Below are 16,341 nucleotides of genomic sequence, written 5' to 3'. Positions count from 1 at the left end.
TGTGTGATAAATTGTATTTTTTTAACTATTTCTTTTTGGGGAGTTGTTTCATTTGCAGGGCAGTAGGGTGGGATTTTCTTAAAATATATTTCTATACATTTTAAATTCTATTTATTAGTCATTAGTTGGTAAGATCTATTAATAATCCCATAAACTGAATGTTTAACTATTGTATACTGATTCTATACATTTTTGTTTATATTTCTTTAGTTTTTAATGTATATTTATACCTTTTTTGAATAGGTTTAATTTTTCATTAGCATAGTTATTTTGATCTTTTGTCTAATTATTAATAACTTTCCTTAATATTTCTGCAATTTAATAATTCATTTATAATGTGATTTTATATTAGAAATTGTGTTAGTGGAGAGAAGTCCGGCAGATTACATTGATGACATTTCCAAGATCACCTTTAGGAAAGGTAAAACTTTGAAGAACCGCCCAAGTGAGAGTGATATATGAGCTACCAACAACATGGTAACCACCAGTGAGGGCTTCTTTCCTTGTACTTTTTGTAAAGCATGCAAAAACAGCATGAGGGTCAGTAAATATAAGTCACCCCTCATGGGCCGTACCACCAAAATCAAGTCCCTTTACACTTGCTCATCAGATTTTACCATCCATGTCCTACAATGAGCCTGTGTCCTATGGTATATAGGCAGCATGGTGCATCCTACCAAAAAGAGAATTTTAGAACATCAATAGACCATCAAACATACAAACCAGCAATGCCCAGTGGCCAGACACTTTGATACCCATCATAACAGAGACATAACTAAACTGAAATTTTTATTAATAGATTTTGCCCGCTTTACCAAAATGGGAGGTGATAGAATCAAATCATTGAGACGGTTGGAATCTGAGTACGTTATTAGTCTCAACACAAGACCCACTGGTCTAAACAAGGAAGTGGAACCTTCTGTGCATTTAAGGTTGAAATTGAACTATCACTCTTAGGTCTCTTATTCAGATGTGTTTATCCACTGTACTCTGCGGGATTTTACAGATTTGAGCTCTAACTCTGCCTAAGAAGTGTTTTATTGTATATATGTGTTTAGCTCACTGTCTGCACTGTCTGCACTATATCTATTTTTCGTGCACATTCTTCTGTTCAATTTCCGTCTATTACTTCACCATGTTCTTTCACATTGGGGAGATGGATAAACGTTTCTATTTTCACCTTTTTTCTTTACAAGCTACACACCTGTATAAAATGTGGAAACCTCTTACTCGATGCTACCCTATAATGCACCAGAGAGCACGCACCTCTGCAAAGCCACCTCTCCTTTTGTTGCCTAGATGGAAGGTAGCAGCAGGACATAGTTACAAAATGTATAAACTGAGACCTACTAATGAATGATTACCTTTTTAAGGACATTCCAGTGTTTCCTGCTGCTGGAAGAATTTTCGTGGTTTCTATGATGACTGCTCACTTTTGTACAGTGTGCCCACTATGGCCTAATTGTGAACATAATTTGTTTTTGGACATTCATTTTTAAAATAGGATGCAAATCACTTCTGTTGCTATTGTATTTCGGTGGGTGTATGTCCGTGAGGGCCAATTAATTTGACTCAGGTACATTAGTGCCAGATCCAAATAACAACGCCCCCTACCCCTCGCCCCCCGGGCACCGCAGGTGCAGAATAAACCAATGAGTGATTGCTAAACACTATGACATTCCAATGTTGATAAATGTAACCTTTGGAAATGCAACTGGGTGAATATTCAGTAAATTTTAACTGCATATAAGTTATCATGTTTATTTTAAAATAATATGTTCTGTAGGTATTTACATGTAAACTATCAAGGCTGTGTATATTTTGCATATTCTCTACTGGTGACTCATAGACTTATATACTTATTGGATACATGTTAAGATGGGTGCCAGTATTTGGTCTTATATTTGAACCTTTAAGTCCTTTTCCTATTTTCCAATCTTCATATTGGTGTCACTATTTAGTATCCACAATTTAATCAGTACATTACCCTTGAGCAAGGGGTGTGTTATAACGAAACACGTTGGGTAAATAACTCCATTGTTCATGCTATCTGGAAAGCATACATGAATTTCAATTAAACTGATTCATGTTGTCTGGAAAGCGTACATGAATTTGAATTAAACCGCAACTTATTTGCAACCCGTCATGAGTACACGTCATTTTTCTTTGACTTGGCCGAGCCAAGAAGTTGTGACTTAGATATGGTGCAGAGAAGCCTCCCTTGGTTGTGCACATATGCCGTGAGGATTCATACAGATATATATATATATATATATATATATATTACCTACTGGCGGTCGCCAGTAGGTATATATAGTTAGGATTTTTTCTCTATGGGTTTTTTGAAAATTCTATGTCTAATAACTTTGCCGTTTGTGGACGGAATTGGCTGAAATTTTCAGGAAAATGGCACATTTTGTTTCTGAGCAGCCCCTGAAAATTGGGGGGGGTTTCGTCCAGGGGGGGTCGAGAAAAAAGGGGGGTCCCAAAACGTGTTTTTAACATTGAGTTTTCCATAGGGCGGTTGGCCTCACTTTTAGCCCGAACGGCTGAATGGATTTGCACGAAACTTGGCAAAATTGTAGGGACTGGTAGCCCGATGTGCCTTTTGTAGGTCTCAATATATGTGCTCCAGTGGATTTTGAGAAATTAACGTTTAAAAAAAGATATATATCTGTAACAGCGGACCGGGCAGCGTCCCAGGACGCGTACTTTTCGCGCAACGGAGCTTTGTGAAGCGAAGCTGATTGGTTCTCCGGCGTCTGTCAACATTCCAAACAGTCCGTAGCGGCCGCCATCTTGTCTCTCGGTAGGATCGAGAGACAAGAGGAGGCGAAAGCGAAGGGGCAAATGACCATAAGGGGGAATAGTAGATCCTCGCTGACCCCCTAGGTTTGATGTGGAGGTTTTAAAAGGGCCCCGCGGGGCAAAAAAAAATAATAATAATAATAATCGAACGGCTGAATGGATTTGCACGAAACTTGGCAAAATTGTAGGGACTGGTAGCCCGATGTGCCTTTGCTAGGTCTCAATATATGTGCTTCAGTGGATTTTGAGAAATTAACGTTCAAAAAAAGATATATATCTGTAACAGCGCACCGCTTCGCGTACTTTTCGCGTTACGGAGCTTTGCGAAGCGAAGCTGATTGGCTCTCCGGTGTCTGTAAACATTCCAAACAGTACGTAGCGGCCGCCATCTTGTCTCTCGGTAGGATCGAGAGACAAGAGGAGGCCAAAGCGAAGGGGCAAATGACCATAAGGGGGCATAGTAGATCCTCGCTGACCCCCTAGGTTTGATGTGGAGGTTTTAAAAGGGCCCCGCGGGGCAAAAAAAAAAATAATAATAATAATCGAACGGCTGATGACCATAAGGGGGCATAGTAGATCCTCGCTGACCCCCTAGGTTTGATGTGGAGGTTTTAAAAGGTCCCCGCGGGGCAAAAAAAAATAATAATAATAATAATCGAACGGCTGAATGGATTTGCACGAAACTTGGTAAAATATTAGGGACTGGTAGCCCGATGTGCCTTTGCTATGTCTCAATATATGTGCTTCAGTGCATTTTGAGAAATTAACGTTCAAAAACAAGATATATATCTGTAACAGCGCTCCGCTTCGCGGAGATAAAATTATATGTGTATTACCTAGCTGTTGCTAACACCAGTTAGCGACGGCTAGTAGGAGATAGCGACCATCTTGGGTCCCACTTTGCATGTGAGTGATATTTATCACTAATGACATGCAAAGTGGGCATGCCAAGATGTTAGCGACTGGAAACAGTCGCTAACATCGCTATCTCCTATTATCAACTTTTGGAAATATTCGAGATAAGCGCGAATATCTCCAAAAAGTAACAGCTGCCCTGAGCAGTTCTTAGCCATGTTATCCAATGGGAGGTGGATAACATGGCTAAGAGCATTAGCTCGGTAATGCATGAATATCGCGGAGTTTTCAGCGACATTAATGCATTGCGCTCGTTTTTTATCGTATTTGCGATAAACCTTGATAATAGCAAGGTTTATCTGCGATAATTTCTGACGGTAAAAAAATCTTTGCAATGCATCGTTAGGGATAAATATCGCTTAACTTTGGTAATATGCCCCAACGTCTGTTAACGTTCGATTCGAAGGAAATCAGGAATTGTTGAAAAACATTGTGTGCGCCATCTTGTCTTTTTTCAAATGCCACACTTTTGTCGTGCACGGCAGCCATTTTAGATGCCTTGACCAGATCCACTCTGTGAACGCTGTCGATCCTTAGCATGGCTCCCCACCCTCGCAAGCATCTCCCCCAGGCAGTGGTCACCCCCGCTCTCTGTTTTATGCATGGGTAATAAACCTCCCCCCATCTGCGCTGTTCTTCCCTGAGAATCACACCCTGTGCCCGCCCGACACCTCCCTTTCGCCCTATTCACTACCGCACCCTCTGACACTCCTTTTCCTCTGTGTCCGATTGTCCAGGCCGGTCCTAGGCTATCAGCTAGCCCTGCAGATGTAGTTTATGGCCACAGCTGTAAAGAATCACCCGTCTTCAAAGGAGTTATAGTAGATCAAGGCCCACACTCGATGAGATCCGTCACAGCAGAAGCGTTGCTATTATCTGAAAACCATTCTGTATTGTGATTGGGGAGGGGACCGAGCGTGAAGCGGAAGATTCCAGGGATGACTCTTTGTACATCAAAGTTTTTACAATTATGTGTCACATTAAAAATATATAGCACTCCGACAAAGTAGTAAGATTATAAAACTTTAATAATTTATAAATATATACAAGAAAACAAAAATAGTAATAACATATAAACATTTTTAGAGAAAAACAACGAAGTAGCGGTCGGCTGTGCGAATAGTCCCAACGCAGCACAACGTCCAGATTTCCGGCGTGGGGCGTCGCGGGGGGTGGGTGATCAGTAGCAAACTGTTGTGCGAATAGTTCCAAGGCAGCAGAACGCGCCGAAATCTAGATGACACAAAAGTGATGTCTAGTAAGTTGCCACCCAGCAAATAACGGCGTGGGGCGTCGCGGGGGGTGGGTCATCAGTAGCAAACTGTTGTGCGAATAGTTCCAAGGCAGCAGAACGATGGCACCAAGGTGATGTCCAGTAAGTTGCCGCACTGGTTTTGGTATCCTACAATGCTGCTCCGAATAACGGCGTGGAGCGCCCCGGGGGAGGCGGCGTGAACGGGCCTCTCCAGGTGGAGTCTCGTCTGTTGTAGTGGGGCGCCCCTTTACCGTTTCAGTTGCCATTCCGTCCGCTTTTGGTCCACTGTGTCAAAATCCGCCATTCAGCTGAGTTGCGCCCACTCTTGCTGTGCAGCGATAGGCGGCTGTCACAGGACTCTCAAAATGGCGGCAGGCTGTTTCCTTTTTGGGCCTGGTCCACTGAAATGGCCCTGGGACACCTTGGAAATCGGACGCTTGTCTGCTAGGTCTTGGACCCCATTCTCGAAAGCGTCCCCTCCGCCTTGAGAATTCATCAAAAGTTTTGGGGGCCCCGACTCCTGCAGGCTTCTGGTGGGGAGCGGCTGCCATGATTGCTCGCGGAATGACCACGACGGAGCTACGAGATGGTGGTGCTCTCATGGTGACGCCAGCTTCAGTCTGAAACATCCAGAAACAAGGTGGGGCTTTCATCGTTTGGGGGAAAAAAAAAGTTTTCATCCAATGAAAAGTGTTGTTTTTAGGTCATATGATCAAGCCTTCCATCATTAGGAAACCAAAAGTAAAATGAACCAATGAAAAGTTTTATAAACAAGTCACATGACCTGTTATGCGGCATAGGGTATAAAATGCGGAGAAAATACGTTGGCACGTGAGGCGGCGTCAGTAGCGGACCGATGTGCGAATAGGCCGAAGGCAATACAACGCGCCAAGATCCGGATGGCATCGAGGTGGTGTCATAGTTGAGAGTTCTGAGCAGCGGTTGTAACACTGTCTGAAGCTTATTTGCAGCTGCTGCAGCTTCACTACGCGCCAAGATCCGGATGGCACCGAGGTGGTGTGTAGGAAGTTGCCGCACTGGTGTGGCCATCCTACAATGCTGAAAGTCGGCGTGGGGCGCCCCGTTGGCCTGTGAGTTTGCGTCAGTAGCGGACCGATGTGCGAATAGGCCGAAGGCAGCACAACGCGCCAAGATCCGGATGGCACCGAGGTGGTGTCTAGTAAGTTGTCGCACTTCTGTGGCCATCCTACAATGTTGAAAGTCGGCGTGGGGCGCCCCGTTGGCCTGTGAGATGGTGTCAGTAGCGGACTGATGTGTGAATGGGGCCAAAGGCAGCGCAACAATATTTTCTACTATATTTCCGGTGTAGAAGAGACCACAAGGCGCTGAGATGCCAAGATCCGGATGGCACCGAGGTGGTGTGTAGCAAGTTGCCGCACTGGTGTGGCCATCCTACAATGCTGAAAGTCGGCGTGGGGCGCCCCGTTGGCCTGTGAGATGGCGTCAGTAGCGGACCGATGTGCGAATAGGCCGAAGGCAGCACAACAATATTTTCTGACTGACACCACAAGGCGCTGAGATGCCAAGATCCGGATGGCACCGAGGTGATGTCTAAGTTGCGGACTGATGTGCGAATGGGGCCAAAGGCAGCGTAACAATATTTTTTGTATGGAAGATACCACTAGGCGTTGAGATGCCAAGATTCGGATGGCACTGAGGTGATGTCTAGCAAGTTGGTGTGGTCATCCTACAATGCTGAAACTCGGCGTGGGTCACCCCATTAGCCTGTGAGATGGCGTCAGTAGCGGACCGATGTGCGAATAGGCCGAAGGCAGCACAACGCGCCAAGATCCGGATGTCACCGTGGTGGTTTCATAGTTGAGAGGCACTTCATCTGCAGTGGGGCGCCGAGATCCGGATGGCACCGAGGTGATGTCTAGCAAGTTGCTGTACTGGTGTGGTCATCCTACAATGCTGAAACTCGGCGTGGGTCGCCCCATTAGCCTGTGAGATGGCGTCAGTAGCGGACCGATGTGCGAATAGGCCGAAGGCAGCACAACGCGCCAAGATCCGGATGTCACCGTGGTGGTTTCATAGTTGAGAGGCACTTCATCTGCAGTGGGGCGCCGAGATCCGGATGGCACCGAGGTGATGTCTAGCAAGTTGCTGTACTGGTGTGGTCATCCTACAATGCTGAAACTCGGCGTGGGTCGCCTCATTAGCCTGTGAGATGGCGTCAGTAGCGGACCGATGTGCGAATAGGCCGAAGGCAGCACAACGCGCCAAGATCCGGATGTCACCGTGGTGGTTTCATAGTTGAGAGGCACTTCATCTGCAGTGGGGCGCCGAGATCCGGATGGCACCGAGGTGATGTCTAGCAAGTTGCTGTACTTGTGTGGTCATCCTACAATGCTGAAACTCGGCGTGGGTCGCCCCATTAGCCTGTGAGATAGCAGTTCTTTGGATTTGGGCCTGGCTCGTCTGCTGTAGTGGGGCGCCCCTTTACCGTTTCAGTTGCCATTCAGCTGAGTTTCGGCTGCTCTTGATGCTACAGCGACAGGCGGCTGCAACAGGACTCTCAAAATGGCGGCCTGTTCTTTGGATTTGGGCCTGGTCCACTAAAATGGCCCTGGGACACCTTAGAACTCGGACGTTCGATTTTTTTTTCCTTTCCTGTACATGCAAAAAAAGGTAAATGCCCGGTACGTTACACGCTTCATCTGCCACGATGAACTCTCTAGAGGAACCGAAAAAAAATATAGTTGTGGTAACTATACCATGCATTGTCATATGGAGAGGTGGCACCAATTAATTATAGTGCTGCATAAAAGAGAGATTTGGAGGAGAACCCCTGACCTGCTAGTACATTCATCAAAGAAGTGGCACTGAGAGCTTCAGAGGCAAGGGAAACGGTCCCAAATATTTAGAAGAACTTTGGAAAGATTAAAATGACATGTTTAGATTGTGGCAAATTTATTTCATGTGGACATCTGAGTGTTACTCTAATAAATACAGCATATGAACATCATCATAGTCGATGGTTGGTAGAGACATTTTGACTATATCCTGGACCTGCCCGTCCTCGCCCAAAATGGCGCCAGAATAAATGGGACTCGTAACTCCTTGTTGTGTACTGGTTGCAGAACCTTGAAATCACGAGATACGTATGCAGTTTTGAAGCACATGGCGGGCGGGGACGAGAATTGATTGAATATTTCGACATCCCTATTGATATTAAGTTCTGATGTGTTATTGATTACTGTACTGTTGAAAGTTCGAATTAACGTCACCCATGGTACTTGCCCGCAAATGTATATCTAGATAATTTTATTGTAACTGGCCCTGTCGTATTTTAATTATAAAATGTACGTCCACCGATTCCGTAACTGTTAGACACCTTAGTTCTTGCAACCTAATGGCCCGCCCGTTACGTTCCTCTACAGTGTAAATGTCTATTCATCATATACGATTACAGTTTGCTCCGTGGCCGGCCCACGTGGTTATAGGCTCGTATTTGTATAATGAAATTTTCACAATAAAGGTTTTTAAAAGAAAACATGGTAGTAGTATATACATTGGTAAAGTTTTTAATAATAGTCACTGTTTTAGAATCATTAAAAGGCAAGTGAAATAAAGCAGACCAATTACATGAAGGGTAAAAGGTATAATACGAAGGAACGCAGTAAAGATAAATGGTCAAGGGCTGTTGTGTTTTCTATTCCTGCAACATAAAGTGATCGATAAGAATCTCATATTCAGGCGTATCGGCGACTAAGACAGCAGGTCGACCCTCTTTTGCTCAACGGCTCCGTCATGGGACGAAGAAACGCTCTTTTTCTCGAAAAAAGAATATATTTTACTTGCAGGACAGTTGTAAAATTTCCGGGAAAGTACATTAGCCTGGAACATTATAACATATATTTAAGAAAAAATAATGTTCGGAAGTAATGAAAAGCGTAATTTTTAGGTCATATGACCAAGCCTTTCATCATTACAATAAGAAAAGTAAAATGAACCAATGAAAAGTTTTATTAACAAGTCACATGACTTGTTATGCTTACGTTACGCGCTGCGCGCCCCGGATGACTTCCGGATGCGCTAACGCGGCGCGTCATATGACGCATTACGCGACAACGCAGGTACAGAATATAGTCAAAATGTCTCCACCAACCAGCGGTCGGAACACAACCCCTTTCAGCAGGCTAAATAGTTCTGTTAAATGACAACAGAAGGGACAGGCAACAAGAACCATCAGTCAAAGAGGGGAGGGCTAGTTCTTCTCTACCGGGTTACATTGGGGCGCTACCGGAACTGATCGAATTGGTAGTCTACAGTGTTTCTGGATGTTTCAGACTGAAGCTGGGGTTAGCATGAGAGCAGCACCATTTCGTAGCTCCGTCGTGGTCATTCCGCAACCAATCATGGCAGCCGTTCTTTATCGTTATTTTGGGCGGGGTGGGTGGCGGAGCAGAGCTGTTTTGCAGCCATCATTGTGTGGAGTTCAGTTCATCTCACTAGTTTTGTATTTGTCATGAGGGGTTGTTCCTAATGTTTCTATTTTAGCGAGGTCAAAAAGAGATCCCATTAGTGGCCTACTGATTTTGCTCGATTCCTTTTCTTTTTTTTTACACGATTTTTCGTTATCTGCAAAGACTAAACAGAGTATTGCGACTCTGTGTTTGTTTGTAAATAGAGAATGAACCAAAGAGAACTAATTCTAAAACAGTAAATACTTGGATAACAATGAATCAAATGGAGAGAGAAGCAGGCACGACGGATTACAATGGGGGCAAAGACCTGCGTTAACTACCTTTCACTATCTGCAAAGAGAGAGTACTCCTAATAGAAATGAGGGGGGGGGGCACCATTCAAAGCAGATCAGTGTGCATAAACACGAAAATGTTTTCACTTACCACGTACTTGACATTCGACAGCTTATGATATTTGCTATTAAAAAACCATTGAAATTCACTGAAAAAACCATAGGTTATAGACCATATATAGTTAGGAATTAGCATTTACAAAACCTTGAAAATTCACTGAAAAAACCATAGGTTATAGACCATATATAGTTAGGAATTAGCATTTAAAAAACCTTATTTTACTCACACAAAACCATTGAAATTCCATATATAGTTAGTTGCACTAACTATATATCGCGCACCTGCAATCCACTGCTGATGATGTCACATATTACATCATTCATGACATGGTCAGTGACATCACTGATGACATCACTGATGACATCTCAAATGACATCACTGATGACATCACTGATGACAACATCCAGTGACTGTATGTTTCTGTAAAGTTAAAATGTGTCTTACATATTGAAGAATGAGTGGAAGTATAAGTGTCTGGACAAAGGATTTAGTAGGTGCATGACTGAATGCATGAGTGAGTGATTAAATGTGTCTCACTGAGTGCATGGGTTAGTGACTAAAGTGTCTTAATTTGTGCTTCATTATGTCTGTTGTTCTGTAAACTGCTGCATGTTTTGATCAGTAGCTATATGATTAACTATATGGGTTACTGATTGATTGTCCAAGTATTTGTATGGGAGACTGAGTGTGTGTGTGGCTGGCTGGGAGGTGTGTGACTCTGTGCAGATCAATGTGTACTTGTATCAATGATTGTATAACAAGGTAAGTATGTGTTAGTATATGTTTGAAAATGTAAGGTGCTCTATGTTTAACTGTATAGACAAGAAAATGGAAGTGTCATTGATTCTTTACAGGACTGACTAGGTGTGTGAGTAACTCCATGGATGAGTGGCAGACTGTGAGTGTCTGTATAGGTGTATGAGTGCATATGATAGTGTTGTAAAGATGAGTGATTGTATGTATGAATGATAGTATGGGTGAATGAGTGAAGGTGTGTGTAGACGTAGGAATCAGTGAGTGCGTATGTAGTAACTAGTATTGGTGTGTCAATGGTTTCAAAAATTATACTCTTTTTAACACTGGGTGAAACAGAGGTTATATTAAAATGTGAGGAGATGCATTGTATTGTCACATGAATGATATCATCAGTGATGTGGTCATTGATGTCAAATGAGATGTCATCAGTGATGTCATCAGTGATGTCATTTGAGATGTCATCAGTGATGTCATCAGTGATGTCACTGACCATGTCATGAATGATGTAATATGTGACATCATCAGCAGTGGATTGCAGGTGCGCGATATATAGTTAGTGCAACTAACTATATATGGAATTTCAATGGTTTTGTGTGAGTAAAATAAGGTTTTTTAAATGCTAATTCCTAACTATATATGGTCTATAACCTATGGTTTTTTCAGTGAATTTTCAAGGTTTTGTAAATGCTAATTCCTAACTATATATGGTCTATAACCTATGGTTTTTTCAGTGAATATATATATATATATATATATATATATATATATATATATATATATAATGGCGACTAATGAGGAACAATAATCTTTTGTTTTCGCACCATTTCCTGGGTCTGTGTCCGTCTATGGAGGCAAGCCTGCGAATGCACGGAAGAGTGTAATATATATATATAAATATATATATATATATATATATATATACATATATATATATTCACTGAAAAAAACGTAGGTTGGACACATGTTATATTTAGGTGGACATTTCACTCATATAAAACCATTGAAATTCCCCCGTTATAGTTAGTTCAGCTAACTATAACTCACGCGCCCGCAATGCACTGCTGATAACGTCACATATTACATCACTCATGACATGGTCAGTGACATCACTCATGACATCACTGATGACATCTCAAATGACATCACTGATGACATCACTGATGAAATCATTCAGTGAATGGGTGTTTTTCAGAAAATTAAATATGTTTTATATATGTATATCTGAAGGTTGATGGAAGAAGAAATGGGTATATAAGTGTATAAATGGCTGCTTTTTTGGTGAAAAAATAGATTGTATAACTGACTGATTAAGTGTATCTTAATGAATACATGGGTTAGTGAGTAATGTTTAAATATATACATTTCTGTATCAGTCTCTCACTTTCTGTATAAGTGGCTGCATGTGTTGGTGAGTAACTATATGAGTGATACATGAGTGTCTATATAGGTTATTGTTTGTTTGATTATCAGTATGAGTGTCTGAGTGTCTGTATGGATGTACGACATTACAACGCATGCTTTTACATCGCATGCTTTTACAACGCGAGTTTTACAACGCATACCATTACAACGCATAGTGCTTTGGGGCGCTGGATAGTGGAATATTTAATTTACTATTCCAACTCCAGTCCCCGTGGATAGTAGGGAAGGTGTTGGATAGTAAATTGAATATATTCCCTATCCTAGAGCGCCCCCCAGCGCAATGCGTTGTAATGTTTTGCGTTGTAAAAGCTGCGATGTAAAAGCATTGCGTGGTAAAAGTTGCGTTGTAAGTGATGTTTCCCGTCTGTATGCTTCGTTGGGAGGTCTTACGTAGTGCATAGATGCATGAATGAGTGACTTACTGCTTGTATGTGTTGAAGGCAGCATAAGTGCAGGACTGTATGGGTGGATGAGTGTGTGTGGTGAGTAGCTATATAGGTAATTTTTTTTCTGTATGGGTGGATGAGTGTATATATGGGTGTGTTAGTGAATGAATGACTGTTTTAATAGTGTATTTGTGAGTAAGTACATATGTTTTAAACTAGTACATATGAGTTATGTGTGAGTAACTCTATGGATCAGTGTCGGTGTGTAACAGGATGATCAGGATGTATCAGTGTATGAGTACATATGATGAGTGAGTACATGTATGAGTGACTGTATATGTCTGTTGATGAATGAGTGGATGAGTGTATAGATCCTGAAATTACTAAATAGGTGTGTTGTAAGTGGCATTGGTATGTCTATTGTATTGAAAATGCTATTTTCTATTTTTGAATGTGTGTAATAAAAGTTATATTAGGGTGAGAGAAGATCTGCCACTCTTCCACAACGATGATATCATCAGTGATGTCATCAGTGATGTCATTTGAGATGTCATCAGTGATGTCATGAGTGATGTCACTGACCATGTCATGAGTGATGTAATATGTGACGTCATCAGCAGTGCATTGCGGGCGCGCGAGTTATAGTTAGCTGAACTAACTATAACGGGGGAATTTCAATGGTTTTATATGAGTGAAATGTCCAGCTAACTATAACATGTGTCCAACCTACAGTTTTTTCAGTGAATTTCAAAGGTTTTTTAAATGCTAATTCCTAACTATAACGTGTAAAACCTACGTTTTTTTCAGTGAATTTCAAAGGTTTTTTAAATGCTAATTCCTAACTATAACGTGGCTGTAACCTATGTTTTTTTCAGTGAATTTCAATGGTGGTGTAAATGAAAAATTTTTAATGTAATAATTGTTATCTTTTTTATACTGATTTACTATATTATTATACATTTGTTATTTTTAGATATAATATTTTTTAAATTACATTACATATTTTTAATATAAATTGATAACAAATGTTTGTACACCTATCTGCAATGCAGCCCCCTGACGCGTTTGCAGAGGGGGAACTAATTCCCCTTGCATACTGGGGGTCCCTGGGGGCCAACTAGCCCACCAGGAACCTCCAGTATTCCCCAGGGGGCTGCATTGCAGAGAGGTGTAATGAGTCCAATTAGCACACATACATGCCCTCAGGGCATGTATGTGTGCCACATGGCACAGGTGTACATATGCACAGATGTGCATGTACACAGGAATTAATTATTTACCATCAAATAGTATTTGACGGTAAATAACGAATTTCTAAGGCCCTGTGGCACTGTTTTCAGTGCCACCTAAATTTCAAATTATCGATTTGGTAAATTTACAGAATCGGTGAATGCCGATTATGTAAATTTAACGAATCTGTAATCTTTAAGCCCCCTACATCTGAAAATCCAAATACCGGTCGGTAACGGCCGAAATCAGCTGTTACCGACTGATATTTGCCATCCTACATCTGGCCCTTGGTGAGCTTTCCTGGAGGTCAGGGTTGCTGAATAGTCTGTTCAGTTTGGTTATAGGTCTTTGGGGGTTGAAGTTCTCATAGATGGTGGCGATTTTGGTGAAGAAGAAGTCAGCGAGGGTGTTGCAGAGCTTCTCTGAGGGGGTTATGGTGTCCTTGATCACTGTGGCATTGAAGAAACCCTTGTTCAGACAGAATAGGCATTTGTTTTGGTGTTTTTTGTCTGGTGGTAGTGCCTGTGCTTGTGGGATTTGAACTCTGGCATGAACCACCTGTGGGGTTTGGAGGTTCGGACAGTTTTGGTGGGCTTGAGGGGTACGACTTTGTTTGCCCATTTGTTGATCCATCAATCGAAGTGTCCGACTGCTGCCTCGAGGTCAGTGGTGGCGTCGGGGCAGGTTTTGAGGGAGCTGGTCCAGAGGTCTTATCTTACTTTGTTCCAGCTCCTGTAGGGAGCACTGGGGGGGACAGTGGGTGTTGAGGGTTGGTTGTAATGTGGAAGTGGACAATGGAGCGGTCTGACCATGTGATTTTGGTGGACTGGCTGTATTTAATTCTGTCGCTGGCAGTGAATATGGGGTCAAGAGTGTCCAGCGATGTGTGTGGGATCCCTGACCAGTTAAGAGAGTCCAAGGATCTCCATTCTCTCGAGTAGGTTCGTTTGGTTGGTGTTGTTGGGCTCTTCCAGGTGGAAGTTGAGGTCTCCAAGGAAAAGAAAGTCTTTGAAGTTAATGGGCCGTGGGGTTTTGAAGTTAGCAATGGCTATGCAGAAGGTGGGACGTGGTTCAGAGGTTCTGCTGATGAGAGTGCCTCTGACATCTGTTTTGCAGTTGGTGATGATCTGTAAATTGAGGTGTTCCATGATGAAGGTGGAGGTGCCCGCGGTGGCTGTGCAGTTGAGGGATACTTTGTGGATGATGGCTATTTCACCACTTTGTTTGTCGGCGGGGTTCTTGTAAATTATCTTGTATCTGTAGGCTGTGGCGGTAGCGATGTCGGGCTCTGATGCTGGGATAAGACATGTCTTGGTGAGGAAGATGATGTCCAGTGTGAGGGAGGTGATGGTGTCCCACATCTCGACTGCGTGCTTGTTGAGTGATTAGGTGTTGATTAGCAGGCACTGGAGTTGCTCTGTAGCGGTGGTGGTAGGTGGAGGTTCCGGACCCGAGGGTTCAGTGCTGCAGTGGAATGGGAAGTGTTGGCAGGAGAATGGTCCTGCCATTGCTCGCAGGGAGGCAAGGTTGCAGTTGTTGTGTTGACTGTGGTTGAGGGCTAGCGGCTTGATGCTTGTGCATCAGGGTGCAAGGTGTGGTATAGGTGTGGATGGGAGTAGAAGGGCTTGCCTTTGGTTCGCCTTTGGCTTGCTGGCGGTTCGGCCATGCTAATGCCTCCTTTAAGTAGGTTTCCCGGGAGGGGGCTGGGGGGGTCAGTGGGAAGCAGGAGGGAGAGGGTTTTGAGTGGGATGTGTAATATCCCTTTAGGTCACTTTTAGGTCACTTTTGCATGCTGCTCCACGTGCCACATTCACACACCGCTCTAAGTGTACTGGGGATGCTCAGACGTGAGTCCCAGGCACTCCACACCACTGGAATCAAGCTAGCCGGGCTGAAGAGAGGTGTTACCTCGAAACCGGGCCGGTCCTCGGATGCTTGTTTCCGTTCTGGGAAGGACATGGCTTTTGTAGTTCGGACTGGACTGTTCCCATGGGGCACAGGGTCAGCGCTGATTTGCATATCGCCATTGTCTAACCCAGGGTGGTGTGGAGTGGAAAAACGATGGATTTGGGCCCAGATCTTTGGACTGGGGTGAATGTGTGACATTGATCCACATTCTGTCCATCATTGTTGTGTTTGCAGTTACCGCTCTAAGTGTACTGGGGATGCTCAGACGTGAGTCCCAGGCACTCCACACCACCGGAATCAAGCTAGCCGGGCTGAAGAGAGGTGTTACCTCGAAACCGGGCCGGTCCTCGGATGCTTGTTTCCGTTCTGGGAAGGACATGGCTTTTGTAGTTCGGACTGGACTGTTCCCATGGGGCACAGGGTCAGCGCTGATTTGAATATCGCCATTGTCTAACCCAGGGTGGTGTGGAGTGGAAAAACGATGGATTTGGGCCCAGATCTTTGGACTGGGGTGAATGTGTGACATTGATCCACATTCTGTCCATCATTGTTGTGTTTGCAGTTACCGCTCTAAGTGTACTGGGGATGCTCAGACGTGAGTCCCAGGCACTCCACACCACTGGAATCAAGCTAGCCGGGCTGAAGAGAGGTGTTACCTCGAAACCGGGCCGGTCCTCGGATGCTTGTTTCCGTTCTGGGAAGGACATGGCTTTTGTAGTTCGGACTGGACTGTTCCCATGGGGCACAGGGTCAGCGCTGATTTGCATATCGCCATTGTCTAACCCAGGGTGGTGTGGAGTGGAAAAACGATGGATTT

Source organism: Lissotriton helveticus, chromosome 6, assembly GCF_964261635.1.
Source record: "Lissotriton helveticus chromosome 6, aLisHel1.1, whole genome shotgun sequence".
NCBI classification, from domain to species: domain Eukaryota; kingdom Metazoa; phylum Chordata; class Amphibia; order Caudata; family Salamandridae; genus Lissotriton; species Lissotriton helveticus.
The sequence above is the reverse complement of the archived record's forward strand: the minus strand, read 5'-3'. Positions refer to the sequence as shown.